Raw genomic sequence first — 12,205 nt, 5'->3', positions numbered from 1 at the left:
TTCTTTCCATGACTAATGCACAATTAAAAAATATGTGTGGTGCTGGTTGTTTACAATTATGCCTATAAGTAGATTTGTCCTGGTGGCATATATTAACATATTATATTAATATATAATTAACATATATTAATATATTCCTTTTTTCCTAGAAAGTGTTTTTTAACTAGGATCCCTTTAACCCAGATCCTTGTATCATTTAATGCTCTGGAGCTCCAAGTAAGGTCTTTATTATTAGACAAGGAAACAGAATAGTCTCCTTTCTGAATGTTAAAAGCTAATAGCATTAACTTGCTGTCTTTCAATTTGATAATAATTCTGTCTTAATTCAATCTCGTGCCCAGTGCCTCCTATCGTCTTCCATTTTTTTTTCTTGGTGAAGAGAGATTAGATGTTGGGGGTGGGGGGAGGAATCATATGGAAAACAGGGTTACAAACCTGTGCTTGTAAAGCAATCTAGGACCTCAGATGTGGGTTGGTGTGGAATAAAAGGAAGTAGCAGTTCGATTGATGGACTCCAGTGAAACGAGGTAATGTGATGCAGGCAGCATAGGTGTCTAAAGGGAGCATCCTCTACAACTGATGGAACTTGGCTTCAGGAGACGCTTTGGCTCAAATGGGAACATTATTATTGTCCTGAATTTTGGCTAAAATTTCCTGGTTGGTTAGTGGCTAAGTAAAGTAGGTAGGCATGTTGTCAGCACCCCCCGAAGTAACAGATAAGGGGGATATCTAGATACAGGAAAATGGTTTTGTGGGGGAACTGGAGTACAGACCAGTAGGGTGTTCTAGGTTCTGGGGAAGATGAAAAGCTGAAGCTTTGGATCTGGGGTTCACCCCTCATACCTTGGATTTTAACAATAATAAATACACACACCTGGGGTCAGAGGAGAGGGTTTTGTGTAGGGAAATAATATAATTATGTCTTTACTTTGGTAATATTATCATCTGTTGCTAAAGAAAATTTAAGAGGAAGGTCAATAAAGAAATAGGAGAACATGGGCAGCGCCTGTGGGCTCAAAGGGGTAGGGCGCTAGGCCCATATGCCAGAGGTGGCGGGTTCAAACCCAGCCCCGGCCAAAAACTGTGAAAAAAAAAAAGAAAGAATGAAAGGAATAGGAGAACAGTTAGGAGGCTACTGGTATCTTCAAAGCACTAAGCCTCACCTTCATCCTTTGCACTTTCCGCCCCGCCCAAGTCTCTACAGAATGGACTAGACCTACCAAACTCACTGTTTCTGTATCATGCTTTCCTAAGCAGAGAGTAAACGTTGATAAATTTAATGAATTCAATTTCGTTGGTTTCATAGCATTAGGTTCATAATAAGCAATCAAAAAAACATAGAGATGAGTTTCTGTGAAAAGTAGAGAGTGAGGGCAAATAAAGCATCATGAGCACAGACATGGAGGTCTGGGAAGCTAGACTCAGGAGGGTGTATCTCTGAGCTCCTCGTCTTTCAAAAAGGGGAAGGCTGGCTGATTCCAGTAACAGCCGTCATCAGGTGGGCAACTTTTGAATCACAAATCATACTCCTGTTCCTATGTCCACTAATTGACAAGTATATTATTTTGTATCTTCTTTTTTTTAATTGTTAAATCATAGCTGTGTACATTAGTGCAATCAAGGGGTACAATGTGCTGGTTTCATATACGATCTGAAATATTCTCATCAAACTGTTCAATGTAGCCTTCATGGCATTTTCTTAGTTATTGTATGTAGACATTTGTATTCTGCATTTAGTAAGTTTCACCTGTACCCATTCTAAGATGCATGGTAGGTGTGGCCCCACCCATTACCCTCCCTCCACCCTAGCCTCTCCCTTCCCCTCCCTTAGCCTTTTCCCCATATTCTTGTGCTGAAAGCTATAAATTAGCTTCATAGTAGGGCTGAGTACATTGGATACTTTTTCTTCCATTCCTGAGATACTTTGCTAAGAAGAATATGTTCCAGCTCCATCCATGTAAACATGAAAGAGGTAAAGTCTCCATCTTTCTTTAAGGCTGCATAATACTCCATGGTATACATGTACCACAATTTGCTAGTCCATTTGTGGGTCGATGGGCACTTGGGCTTCTTCCATGACTTAGCAATTATGAATTAGGCTGCAATAAACATTCTGGTACAGATGTCTTTGTTATATTATGATTTTTTGTCTTCTGGGTATGTACCTAGTAAAGGAATTATAGGATCCAATCGCAGGTCTATTTTTAATCTCTAAGTATTCTCCAAACATCCTTCCAGAAGGAATGTATTAGGGTGCATTCCTACCAGCAGTGTAGAAGTGTGCCCTTTTCTCCACATCCACGCCAACATCTCTGGTTTTGGGGTTTTGTTATGTGGGCTACTCTTACTGGGGTTAGGTGATATCTCAAAGTAGTTTTAATTTGCATTTCTCTGATGAGTAAGGATGATGAGATTTTTTTCATGTGTTTGTAGATCGTGCGTCCGTTTTCTTTAGAGAAGTTTCTCTTCAAGTCCCTTGCCCAGACTGCGATGGGATCACTTGTTCTTTTCTTGCTAATACGTTTGAATTCTCTGTGGATTCTGGTTATTGAACCTTTGTCGGAGACATAACCTGCAAATATTTTCTCCCATTCTGAGGGCTGTCTGCTTGCTTTACTTACTATGTTCTTGGCTGTGCAGAAGCTTTTTAGTTTGTATCTTTTTAATTCAACTTGTTTGTGCTTTCATGTATTGCTTATAGACAATACATAGCTGGGTTTTTAAAAAAAATCTAGTCTGATGATCTTGGAATGTGATGGTATGTTGACTGTACACATAATATAGTTACTAAATGGTTGTATTTAAGTCGCCCATCTTGGTATCTAACTTCTTTGTGCTCCATATGCTCTATGTACCTCTGTTCCGTTTTTTCCTGCCTACTTTTAGTGAATTAAATATTTCTAAGTGTCTATTTTATCTCCTCTACTAACTTTGTAGTAATGCCTTTGTGTGTGTGTGTGTGTAGATCACCATATGTACACTTGGCTTGTCACAGATTATGTTAAAAATATTCCATTACTTTATGTACAATCTAAGAATTTTACAACAATATATTTTCAGTTACTACCTTCCCACTTTAGGCCTTTATTAGAATTTTAAAATAGACATTTTAGTCATATTGTATACACAGATTATAGACCCCATATATTTTTCTTATAATTTTTGCTTTAAACTAACAATAGTCTACAAAATAATTTGATGATATGTATGTATAAAATCATAAATACTTTAAACAGTGGTTTTTAATGTTACTCTTTCTTTTTATTACTTTTTTATTCTGTTACTTTTTTATTCTTTTTTTAATTACTAAATCATAGCTGTGTACATTAATGAAATTATGGGGATGCTTTTTATTCTTTCTGCAAAATCAGGTTTATATCCACTACTATTTCCCTTCAGTCTACAGAAATTTTTCTGGCAAGTTTTGTACTGAAGATCTGCCGGATATGAGTTCTTTAGCATTTGTATATCTGAAATGTTTTTATTTCAGTCTAGCTTTGAAGAACATGTATTTTTACTGGAGACAGAATTTCAAGTACTTTAAAGGTGCCGTTTCCATCATCTTGTGTTCTCTGTTGTTACTGGTGAGAAGTCAGCTGTAACTCCTATTATCATTTCCCTGTAGGAAATATGTTCTTTTTCTGGCTGATTTTCATATTTTATCTTTATCTGTGGTTCTTAGTTTATTGTGATATGCTTATGCATTTGGGTTTTTAATATATATGTATTCTAATATATATTTATATTTAATATATATTTATTTATGCTTGGGTATCTCTGAGCACCTAGTATCTGTGAGTTGCCTTTCATAATTTTGAACATTTTCAACTGTTATCTTTTCAGACATTTATTCTGATCTCTAATTCCCTCTTTTAAATAATACTCTGATGTTAATATGTCATACAGTTTAATATTGTCCCACAGATATTTGATTATTCCAATTTTATTAACTTTTTTTTCCTTTGTGTTTCAGTTTAGATAATTCCCATTGACTTGTCTTCAAGTTCACTCTGTCACACAGGCTAGTGTGAGGTGACATTATCATAGCTCACAGCAACCTCTAATTCCTGTGATCAAGTAATCCTCCTTCCTCAGCCTCTTTGAGTAGCTGAGGTAGGTTTTTTTCTATTTTTTAATAAAGACAGGAATCTTGCTCTTGGTTAGGCTGCTCTCAAATTTCTGACCTCAAGTGATCCTCCAACCTTAGCCTTCCAGAATGCTGGGATTATGGGTATGAACCACTGTGCCCAGCCTGATTCTTTTCTATACTACTGATGTAGACAGTCTGCTGATAAGCTCATATTAATAATTCTTCATTTCTGACATTATGTTTTTCACTTCTAGTACTTTCACTTGGGTCTTTTTAATGATTCCATATTTCATCTGAAATTTCCTATTTGTTATCCAACTTTGCAACTAGACACTAACTTTAACATATTTATGATACCCTGTTTCCCTGAAAATAAGACAATGTCTTATTTTAAGGTGTGCTCCCAAGGACGCACTAGGTCTTATTTTCAGGGGACGTCTTATCTTTCCTGTAAGTAGGTCTTATTTTCGGAGGATGTCTTATTTTTGGGGAAACAGGGTAGTTATTTTGAGGTTCCTATTTGATAAGTCAACATGTAGACAATGTCATGGTTTATCAGACTCAGGTTTCATCAAGTGTCTTATCTACTGACTACACATCAACTTTTTTTTTTTTTTGCATTTTTCCTATAATTATGAATTACATGCCAGATTTTCTTGTAACACAACAGTGGAAATTGTAGTACATATGTATGGCCTGTAACTCACATACTTTTTCCTCTGTCAGGTTGGTGGTTTGAAGGTTTGGATCAACGTAGTCTGTATAGAGCTAGATCTGGGCCTGATTATTACTTTAATTACTATAGTCTTGGCACTACAATAGTCAAATTCTCCAGTGTGAAAATTCTCACTCTTAATTGTCATGAGGCTTGGAGTGACGGATGGTCTCACTGTGGTCCTTCTGTAGTCTTTGTTGGACCCTGTGGGGAGGAGTTACCTCTGGCACTGCTCCCTGCTTTCCTCCAGGGACTGAATGCCATCATCTGCAACTCAATGCCTGGGATGCAGAAGGCTTCACTCAGGTATCTTTCTTTGCCATCAGACTTAGGTAGCTGTGCACACTTGCACCACTAAATCTCTTTTATTTTATATTTTCTGCCCAATCTTTCTTATGAGCTCAGTGGAGGCCCATGGATAAGGATTAGTGAGTAGACATGAAGATCAGCATTTTAATTAAAAAAAAAATCAGCATTTACAAGTTAATTAAAATTTTATTTATCTTCTTCTTACCCACATCTATAACAGCTTCCTCCTCCTTTCATCTCTCAAAGATAGTTCCTTCTCTCCTCAGAGAGCCTTGGCACTTCTGGAATTTGGTTTACTAAGTTTCCTTGTGTTCTCAGTTCTCTGATAGGCTCAAAAATATCTACGGTTTTATATATCCTCTAACTTACTCTCATTATTACAGTGGAAGCAACATTCTGACTTTCACATCCTAAGAAAAAGTAGGACTCTGGGGATACACTTTCACATTTAACACAGTTGCTGCCATACAATTTGTATTCAAAATATATGTGTTAGTGGAATGATATGAATGGCTCTGTCTACTAATTATAGTTTAATTTCATATTGTTTCAGAGAGAAGCAGTTAAATATACTCTGGAAAGTTACTTCATGTCATGTTCTTGGATAAGCAAATGAAAAGGAAAAAGAGGACTATTTTGTTGTGCTGGATAAAAGTAAATAAGACACAGAAGGAGCAGACCCAAAGCAGGCCTTTGTGGCAATTAAAGATGCTCTGAGAAGACCTGTTCTGAATATGGCTACAAAATCTCATAAAGTAAAAACCACCATTATCTTCTTAGTTCCTTTGTGATGGGTAACTCACCTCTCTGCCTTTTCTACACAGATTCTTGCTTCATGCACACACATTAAGTGACTTGGTCATCTTTATTTCTAGCACTTGGTAGTGTAGTGAATCATTGTCGTATAAACCTCATATTGATCTCTGACATTCTGAAGTATGAACCATGGGAATATATTTAGAGATTATATAATGGAGAGATATTCCATATAACAGTGTCTGGAAGTATAGTCAGGGAAATGGCAAGACAACTTTAGCATTACCTAGGCAACATCCTCACCTCTGAAAACTAGACTGGTTGCCAGGGAGGGAAAAGATAGACTGTTTCTTCTTGTCCTGAATCTATTACTTAGAGAAGTAGGCTACCAGAAGATGTTGAAGGAATTCAGAACATAAAATTAAATTACCAAGTAATACTAAGAATCAAAGAGAACTCCAAGTTATACGAAAGGATACAAAACAGTATTCACATCGTCAGGAACCGAATTTATTTAAACACAACGTGTCACAGAAAATTTTATTAAATATTAAAGAATACATGAATAAGTATGTGTTTGTATTTGTATATATATGTATGTGTTTGTATATATATGTTTCCTGTATGTATATACATGTACTTGAAAGCATATGTATGTGTATGCATAAGAGAAAGAAAGAGAGAAGAGAAATTGAGGAGGGAAGTTCTATTGCCACAAAATATTTGAAGTTTTTGTCATCAACTTACAAATGGAAACTGGGACTGTACTGGTATAAAGATGAGACTTTTATTTATGAGGCATTATTCCAATTGCAATTGTTAGGATGTAGAATTCGCGGTACCTGGTTACTTTAAGTGCCTGTGCTTTGGAGATATTTAAGCTCAGGCCTCATATATCCTTTGCAGTTTGATCTTGGAAATGTTGAATATCTGACTGATCTCTTCATGAATCTGAGGCTGTTTTATCTCAAGGTTTGGTGTGCTGTCAGTTACTCAAAGTCTCTAGTCCTGCCATGAAGCTAGATTTTTGCTTCACGATAGAAAAGAGGGAAAACTATGCTTTCTGTGAAAAACCAGCATGTAGGTTAACCTTGGTCTGAACCATTTAATCATCAAATAGTTTCAAGAATGTTATATATTTATCCGGGTTATTTTGAGTTATATATATTTCTAATTTGGGGGCACATGACTATTTTTATTCTTAATTTCCCCAATAATACTTTTGTATCATGGAAGTATTCTCTATTTTATCATCTAAGTGATCATTATAAAAACCAAGTCTATCTTGAGTTATTTCTAAAACTGCATTTGTTTAAACTAGCAGTTCTCAACCTGTGGGTCGCGACCCCTTTGTAACAATGAAAATATATCCTGCATAGCAGATATTTACATTATGATTCATAACAGTAGCAAAATTACAGTTATGAAGTAGCAACAAAAATAATTTTATGGTTGGGGGTCACCACAACATGAGGAACTATGTTAAAGGGTCTTGGCATTAGGAGGCATTAGGAAGGTTGAGAACCGCTGGTTTAAACCTTTAGGAAATTACTATCATATTAGTGTTAAAATACAACTTAAGAAGTTATCATAACATAGAAATTAAGAGCACAGAGCTTTGAGTCAGATTGTGTAGCTCCAGTTCTAGATTCTACTTCATACTAACCTATCTGTATTTCAGTTTCCTCATATGGGAAATGAGCATAATTGTGGTGCATACCTCAGACAGTTGTTGAGAGTATTATTAAAGAAGATAATTTAGCTAAATCCATGCAAGAAGTGACAAATGTAAGTATTTAATGAATGCTAACTAATATCATCATTGATACAGATGCAAAGTCCTTTATAGTTGGACCCTTGATGTTTAATTTACTATGTGTCAAGAACTCTGCTGGATCCCTTTATATATAATTTTGTCCAATTTATACAATAATCCTGTTGGATTAGTTTTTTATTTTTGTTTTCAGTAGGTACATACAATGTAGGTACTTCACCACCACCTCCACCATCATCTCATTCTTCTTCATCACGTATTATCATTCAATTTAATAGAGAAAATAGTCCCTTCACATGAGCTTTAGTAATTTAAAGATAGGACATCAACCTGGAGAGAGAGAGATGAGAGAGAGGATAAAGAATGGGTAAAATCTGTTAATGGACAGAGCCGAGAAATAAGACATTTAATTTTCTAAGACCTGGCTCCCTGGTCTTCCTGAGACAGAGTGACACTGACGCTTTCCTGAATTTGCCCTGTGTCCTTATAATGAAATTCTTCCCTTCGCTAAAGATATTTTTTTCCATCTGAACTAAAAAAAAAAAATCCTAACTCTTCATTGCACTGCTGATAGTTATACAGGAGAATACAGAGGATTAAAATCCATGATTCTCCCTCAGAGATGGTATGAGCCATGATCTCTGAGCAAAGGAGTTAGGTGTGTCATGGGAAGGACAGGAAACAGATGCCAGTTCTGTGTACCACAGAGTAAAGGGACAGCCCACACCGAACCTCCAGAGAGTCTATCCTTCCCTCAACTCAGTAGATGTCTGGTCATTTTACATATATATTTCTAAAAGTTGCCACTGAAAGGAGTTTACTGATAATATTAAAAATTTATGGTGGGGAAACAAACATGCAGCCTGGACTTCTCACATGACTTTTTATTTCTATCTACCTGGACATTTTGCTACATAACTAATTCATATGCCTGGTAGGTGGGCATCATGCTGCCTGTGAGCTGAATGCTGAGATGAATATACAGAATTGATAAGGTCCCACATAGAATCACAGTAATCCTGGAACATGCTCAGGGTCCTCAGGACACTGGGGCTGTTCTTAAGGCTGGCAAGGATCATGAACATCGTAACTGAGTCCTGTTCGTGTTACTAGTGTCGCCTTACTACTCATGAAATTCCATTACAAACTCCTAATTCTGCCTAGTTTCATCCGAAGATTTTCAAATTTAATGTCAGGAAAAGCATGAAGGTCCAGACCTCTTTATGGAAATTCGTATTTTAAAATGGGCACTATCTTGTTGGTGGCTCAAAACCCAGCCTTGCTCTTTGGTCCTTGCCCTCTCCTCTGATGTCTCCCATTCCATTTTCTCTCTTTTATTATTCCAGCCCTCTTTTCTTTGGGTATGGTTTGCAGTAAGAAACTAAGACACATAAGTGTTTTCTTAAGTGTCTTTGTATCCATATAATTAAATATCAGTATCTTTTTCAGCGTCACAGAGTTTAAGTCTAAGATTTTTCATGTTCAAAATTGAAAAGTTTATTGAATTAATTTTATTCATTTGGAGTGTCAAACCCATCCAGGTGTTGATATTCTGGGTCTTTCTTACTTTAAAAATAAATATGGAGGTATAATTGATGTTCAATTAATTGCACGTATACGAAGCATACGATTTGGTAAGTTCTGACACGTGTGTACTTTCATGAAACCATCACTTTAGTAAGATACTGAGTGCATGGATCGCCCACAAAAGGTTGCTCATGCCCCTCTGTAACCTTTCTCGCCTGTCACTCTCTGCCCACAGCCTACTGCTATTGCCAGGAAACAGTTGATTTGCTTTTTGTTATAATAAATTAATTTGCATTTTCAAGAATTTTATGTCCATAGAATTATATGTGTATGTTTTCTCTGTTGTCTGGATTCTTTCACTCAGCGTAATTATTTGGGGATTTATCAATGTTATACTGTGTTAATAATTTATACCTTTTCATAAATGAATAAACCATGATATATCCATACATGTAGTATCATGCAAAAATAAAAAAGATATACACCAACCATTTTCTACATTTCATTTTTGCTTGTTAGAGTAGATGTAATACTATAAATTTAAAAAATACATAATTCAACTCAAATATCCTAACATTTTAAATCTATCTATGCTTTTATCTCTCTGTGAGCATATTCAGAGGGTGCCAAAAACATGGACATACATTTTAATAAAGGAAAAAACTGTATTAAAAGTGTAAGACTCTATATATACCAACAGCAAAAGATGAATACAAGGCATGTTTGATTTCTGCAATAAAAGGTGCTCAAAGTTGTTACCTTCAGATACCAGACGCTTCTGATTAGGGTGAACTCCGCTTGAGCTACACTGACCAAAGGCCTCCCGGATCTCTCCTCATGCAAATCACACAAGTACCAGGTGTCTCAAACTTACCACCAATCTGTGCGATTGTATTCTGTTGCATACTCACTCATTCACTGTCCTTGTACTTCCACAATGTTCTCCAATTTCAAATAGCACTTCAACATGGTCTTGCACTCCAAGAAGGACAACTGTGCTTCTGCCATTTTCTTTGTCTTCTGGTTGCATGGTGACACTAGCATGCATTGAACACCATCTTTTGAGCGAATGTCATAGTATGCATTGTTACCATAATTCAACTTCAAAAGGTAATAATAAATAGACAACATCATTTAAAATGTATATACATTTTTTTGGCACCCTCTGTAGATAATTTTGAAATAATAAACTCTTAATATTACTGATTATTATGTTTGAGTGATGAGGTTTTTTTTCTTCTTTGTAATTTGATATATGCATTCATTTTTTAGTAATGTGAAGATGTTAAAAATAAAGTCATTTATTTAAAAGAAGAAGGGGAGGAAACAATGGAGAGAAGGAAGGAGGGAGGGAGGCAAAGGGAAAAACAAAAAGAAATGAAAGAAGGGAAGAAAAGAGAAAAGACAGTCTGGAAAGGGAATTCTGGGACTGACGTCACATAGTCCTATATACATATAACTGATTAGATCAGTTTCTCCGAACTTTGACTATTTCATGACTTTCCTGAGAGTTCAAACATCTTCTACTTTTTATTTATTGACTGGTATGTAACAGGAGAGTGTCAAAATTCACAACAACTTTTGTTCAATACTACTTCCTCATGTAACACTTTTGAAAGCATATTTACAAATAATTATGGTTTCAAATTTAAAAGTTGAAGGTATTTTTGGTGTTGTCTCTTATGTTTTAAAAAAATTTCAGATACAAATGATTAGGTTACATTGTTTACATTTGTTAGGTAAAGTCCAAGTTGTAGTTAAGCCCTCGGAAATAAGAACAAATCAGGAGGTATCACTTTACCAGACTTCAGGCTATACTATAAATTTATAGTGATCAAAACAGCATGGTACTGGCACAAAAACAGAGTTAGATGTATGGAACAGAATAGAGAACCAAGATATGAACCCAGCTACTTATCATAATTTGATCTTCAACAAGCCTATCAAAAATATTCAGTGGGGGAAAGACTCCCTATTTAATAAATGGTGCTGGGTGAACTGGCTGGAGACCTGTAGAAGTCTGAAACTAGACCCCCACCTTTCACCATTAACAAAAATTGATTCTCACTGGATTTAAAAAAAAGATCTAAACTTAAGACACGAAACTATAAAAATACTAGGAGAGGGTGCAGGGAAAACACTTGAAGAAATTGGCCTGGGAGAGTATTTTATGAGGAGGACTCCCACGGGCAATTGAAGCAACACCAAAAATACATTACTGAGATTTGATCAAACTAAAAACTGTTACACAGCTAAGAGCACAGTAAGTAAAGCAAACAGACAACCTTCGGAATGGAAGAAGATTTTTGCAGGTTATGCTTCCGACAAAAGTCTGATAATTAGAATCTACAGATACCTCAAACTAATCAATAAGAAAAGAATAAATAACACCATTTCTATGTGGGCAAGAGACTTGAACAGAAACTTCTCTGATGAAGACAGATGTGTGGCCTACAAACACATGAAAATATGCTTATCATCCTTAATCATCAGAGAAATGCAAATCAAAACCACTTTGAGATATTATCTAACTCCAGTAAAGATTTGCCCACATAAAAAAAATCCCAAAACTACAGATGTTGGCGTGGATGCAGAGGGAAGGGAACACTTCTACAGTGCTGGTGGGAATGCAAGCTAATACGACCTTTTTGGAAAGAAGTTTGCAGAATACTCAACGAACTAAAAGTAGTCCTGCAATTCCTCTACTAGGTATATACCCTGATGATCAAAAATTCTTTTACAATAAAGACATTTGCACCAAAATGTTTATTTCAGCTCAATTCATAATTTCCCAAATAAGGAAACAGCCCAAGTGCTCATTGACCCATGAATGGATAAACAAATTGTGGTATATGTACACCATGGAGTACTATGCAGCCTTTAAAAAGATGAAAACGTCACATTTTTTATGTTTACCTGGATGGAGCTGGAACATACTCTTCTTAGTACAGTATCTGAAGAATGGGGGAAAAAAGTGTCCAATGTACTCAATACTACTATGAAATCAATATATAATCTATAATCACCTACACAC

The sequence above is a fragment of the Nycticebus coucang genome, chromosome 14 (genome assembly GCF_027406575.1).
Source record: "Nycticebus coucang isolate mNycCou1 chromosome 14, mNycCou1.pri, whole genome shotgun sequence".
Lineage (NCBI taxonomy): Eukaryota > Metazoa > Chordata > Mammalia > Primates > Lorisidae > Nycticebus > Nycticebus coucang.
The sequence above is the reverse complement of the archived record's forward strand: the minus strand, read 5'-3'. Positions refer to the sequence as shown.